The sequence below is a fragment of the Hibiscus syriacus genome, unplaced genomic scaffold, assembly GCF_006381635.1.
Source record: "Hibiscus syriacus cultivar Baekdansim isolate YM2019G1 unplaced genomic scaffold, ASM638163v2 tig00112988_pilon, whole genome shotgun sequence".
In the NCBI taxonomy this organism is placed as follows: Eukaryota; Viridiplantae; Streptophyta; class Magnoliopsida; order Malvales; family Malvaceae; genus Hibiscus; species Hibiscus syriacus.
This window is the reverse complement of record NW_024063432.1, coordinates 923,152-928,218: the sequence shown is the minus strand read 5'-3', so window position 1 is coordinate 928,218 and position 5,067 is coordinate 923,152. Positions and strand designations below refer to the sequence as shown.

Sequence of the window (5,067 nt, the reverse complement as noted above, 5' to 3'; positions counted from 1 at the left end):
GCCTAGATGTCACGAATTCAAGGTTTAAGTTAACTAAAGAAACAATTTTGGGTCACGATTTTGTTGTTTTCTTCATCTGAAATGTGATGTTTATGGTCAGATTTGACTTGTCGTAGGGTGGATAATCAATCGACATCAAATGACGACGATCGATATGAGTTTAGGGATTGAAATTGGACTTTTAAAAGTTTTGAAGTTTTTTTAAGTTTTTTGAAATTCTTGGGGTTTTTTTCAATATATAATTTTATTTCTTATTTTAAAATTACAAAAACATGACATGTGTCATTTAACAGTGAAATCTAACCGTCGCTATAACTCGTTTACCTAAAGTGATAATGTTTATAACATTAGACATTAGGATGATTAAAAAAAGTTTAAACACCGAAAAAAAAACTATATAATTTAAGAATTTATTTTATAGTTTTTTTCAAAAACAATGGCAACTGGATTTCATTAATAATGTAATGAATCAAAATTACAACACATCAAAATATAGATAAAAATACAGTGACAATAGTCACCAAAATGCTCATACAAAAATAAAATATTAAATCTAAAGATATAATGAAAAAATAAAATCTTTCGTTGAGAATGACGATCAAAACTCAATAACCTTTATAAAAATTCATTGTCTCTGTCGAATGAAACACTTTACGAAGTGATAAAGAAGTTGAGAGTGATCCAAACAATTTGGCAGGTTGTTTCGCTATGCAATTAAGACTACATCAGCAAACAACTTTTTCTCAAAACAGGGATTTGGCTATACATGACCACCGACAAACCAATCAGAAAATAAATGTCATGATTTTTGTACAAGAACCAAAACGACCACAAAAATATACGAAAAACGTACAAAAAATCATAAGGATCGTGTCACAAGAACAAAGAAAAATGTATCGAAATGACATATATTTTTTTTTTAAATTAAAAAGACTAAAAAACAAGACATAATATAAAAAAATAAAAGAATTAATAGTTACCGACAATCAACATTAAAATTAATACCATTATGGGTTAAAAATATAATAAAAAAGAAAATACAAAAATATTAAAAGAAAATTAGGTCGAAAGAAAATAAAATTTAGATTACAACATAGTTGAATTTTTAAACTGCCTATGTGGGCATTTTGCCCAACCTGGGTCATACTCGATGGCCGCAGCCATCACCAACAATCGCACTCCGACGTTGACCCTAACTTTTGTTTTTGTAGTATTTTAATGTGAAACCAACTACCGCGTCTCTCACCCATTGACTCATTCAAACAAAGAATTCATCGTCGTCAACATGTGAAGATTGCAGTGGTGCCGTGTGGGGCTCTGGTTGGCTGACTATAAATTGGGGGAACAGGATAGGGTTTCGAATTCAACATTCAAACCCCCAAATACCGGAACCGAGAGAGATCAGCAAAGAAATGTCGACTTTGAGCGTTCCACCTTTCTTACCTCACCAAGGGAAGATGCAATTCAGCTTTACCGTGCTTTCAAGGGTATCTTCTCTTTTGTCTCTCTGTGTTGCCTCTACTTGTACTTTTTTGGTGGCTCGATTTTGGGCATTTTTCATTAACCTTGACTTTGATTCATGTTTTGAATTTAGTTTTCCTAGGTCAAAGATTCAAGTTTGAATCTTAATATTTGTGAATGAAATAAGGTGGAAGGATCATCATTGTCTTTACAATATCTAAACTGGATTAATCAATTAATAATTCGGATAACCGTGATCATATTTAAAAAAAATCTCCATGGGTCATCTTTGAACTTTCCATTGCCAACAAAGTCTATTGTTTCACTGTTTTAGGCTCATTTTCTTCACTTTTTTTTGTAAAATTCACTTGTTTAGGATGAAAAGGTTAATGATCTTTTCTTAAAGAAAAAGAAAACTTAAGAAAAAGAAAGGAAAGTTTCAATTTATTTACAACCACCCAATATCTAATCGATTAGCTTGATTAATCTGGATTTAATATTGCAAAAGCGCATAATAAAACCACCCTCTTAATTTAGCTTGTTTCATTCACAACATCATCACGGAGATATTCATATTATGTTTGAATCACTATTGTGTTAGTTTGTATTTGATAAACTTTGAGTGTAAGCAACCAACCATACCATGACACCTTGTTAATTAAACATTGGGTAAACTACGTATTTAGTGTCTAAATTACTATTTTTGGTCTGTTTAAGCATCTGAACTTTCATTTTTTCAAAATCATACTTAACGTTTAGTTTTTTTTTTTGTTTTAGTATTTTGTCATTAAAAACTTAATGCGTTTAGTATCTAAACTATAATTTTTATCCGTTTAGTACCTAAACTTTCATTTTTTTTCAAAACTTAATGTTAAATTGTTGAAAGCATCGATAGAGGCTACTGATAAGGATTATGGGAAAAATAATATATTCTTAGAAGAAATGGTTAAAAGAAGGTTTCTTTACATTCTTTTTTCTTCTATAGGGCTGGGATGCGATACTGCGACGGTGGTCAACATTCTTTCTCATCGCGATTCGGCACAGCGTTCTTACATCCAACACGAGTATAAAGCAATGTATTCCGAAGACCTTCTTAAACGACTGGTGTCGGAGCTTACCGGAAAATTAGAGGTACCTCTCATCATATAATGTGTGTCGTCTATATTATCAGCATGCATGTTGAAGTTTAACCTTATAAATCTCACCATTGATGTTTTTTCTTCAGAGAGCTGTCTTGCTATGGATGCATGATCCAGCAGAACGCGATGCAACGGTCATCAGGCAGGCATTTTTGTCGGATGTAACGAATCTTTCTGGTGCAACTGAAGTTATATGTTCTCGCACTCCGTCCCAGATTCAATTGATTAAACAAAATTACCATTCAAAGTTCGGGATTGTGCTGAACAAGATGTGGCAGCACACACCTCTGGTGATCACCAAAAGGTATATTTCCCAGAATTCTGTTTTAATATGATCCTTTTCGAACTTGGTTCATATGATCAGCACCTACAGGGGGGGGGGGGGAATTTAAGGCTGCTGATATTGTTTTTTACAACTCTGTACAGCTCTTGCTTGCATATCTGAGGACACACCGTTCTGAAGGCCTCGAAGTCGACCGAGAGATGGCCGTGAAGGATGCAAAGGCTCTTTTTAAAGCAGGGGAGAAGAAATTGGGAACCGATGAGAAAACGTTTATCCGCGTATTCAGCGAAAGAAGCAGGGCGCAGCTAGCGGCTATTAGTGCTGCTTATCACGACATGTACGGAGGTTCCTTGAAAAAGGTACATCTTCTATCTTCTCATCTCTTTTATTTGAACTTTTAAGTTTTGTTGTGATCAATTGAATTAATGTTCTTTGTTTCTTCAGGCAGTGAAGAGTGAAACATCTGGGAAGTTTGAGCATGGTCTCTTGACAATTTTAAAATGCTCACAGAATCCTGCAAAGTATTTTGCTAAGGTATATATAGCTTTTGATCCTTAAGCTTGATAGCTTTTGTTTCCAATGCTGCATTTTGGTTACATTGTTTAGGGTAGAGTAAAACTCGACTCGACTAGAAAAACCGACATTCTTTTTTCAGTTTTGAGTTATTCGAGCCAACTCGAATTATCTAGTTGATTTTCGAGTTTGAATCGATTTTAAGTAACTCGAAAAATCGAAACTTTTGATGAGTATTTTGACAAATTTGTGATTTGGTCCCTGATTTCTTATTCCTTCATTTTAAGTCATTTTTTTACCAAAATTGAACAACATGCTCTTAAACCATCATAGAATACTATGTACTTTCAATTTAGTCCCTCAACTTTGCATGATTTCCTTTTTTCTTCAATTCATCTTTCATTGCAAGTCCATTTTGTTTACCAAATTTGAACCAATGCTCCCCTACCACTATAGAATATATATGTAACATAAATTCCTATTTTTGAATCAAAATTTACTCTCCTTTTAAATTTAGTCCCTTAACTTTGTATTTAATTCAATTTGGTCTTTGACTACAATTGTGTGCAAATTCTTTCTTCACATCAATATATTGACTCCTTTATACTCTCACAATCCTTTATCCTCAAATACCTTCTTTGAAATATAATATTGTAAATATATTTTATAATTTGGATTGTATTTGATTTATTAAATAACATTATAATGTGTAAAAGAATATGAAGAAATATATATATATATATATGTATCTTATATGGTTAGAGAAATTCAAAAAATTGGAACCAATTCATATCATAATACTATAAATAATGACAATTAAATTTAAATAGAAACTCAAACAACTCAACTCAACTTGAAAAAGATCTTAAATTAAGTTTGAGTCATAAAATATGACTCGTAAACTCGTATAACTTGAAATTTTTTGACTCGACTCGATCGAATACGCGTCCCTAACATTGTTGGAGTATTATGTTTGGTATACTTTCATAATTGCATCTCTGGGAAGTCTCATCACTTTGGTGCAAACATGTAGGTACTAAAGCTTAATAGCTTTTGTTTTCTATGCTGCATTTTGGTTACATTGTTGGAATATTATGTTTGATCCTTAACTTTGTGCAATTATGTAGGTACTGCATGATGCAATGAAAGGTCTGGGAACCGATGACACTACAGTTATAAGGGTAATCGTGACGAGAACCGAGATCGATATGCAGTATATAAAAGCCGAGTATCTGAGGAAATATAAAAAGACTTTGAACGATGCGGTTCACTCGGAAACATCGGGCCATTACAGGACGTTTCTTCTTTCTCTTCTGGGACCAAACCGTTAGGGTAAAAGTGTGTGAATAATGGCTGGCATACATGTAGACTTGTAATCTAAGTTGAGGTGTGCTTGTAACTAATGGAAGAACCAAAACACCAGATGGGTGAATGAATGTTGTTTCAGTGCCTGATTGTATTTGTCAAATATTTTGTAAAATGTGAGTTGTGTTTGTTAGATGATGGGTTAGTCTCCCCTTTAAAAGGTCTTCGGAAGTGGTTGCCGAACGGGGATTGGACCGATCAGCTGCCATTATCTTGAAGATGAGTATATAGGCCCCTAGTGATTGCAGTGTTGGACTTGTTTTCCCCATTGTTGTGTCTGAATCTTGTTTTCAGTTTATTTCCTTC

General features: G+C 33.4%; 1 pseudogene; it reads left to right on the top strand.

The window, feature by feature from the left end:
• Positions 1 to 1,397: 1,397 nt before the first annotated feature.
• Positions 1,398 to 5,067, top strand: LOC120185011 (annotated as a pseudogene).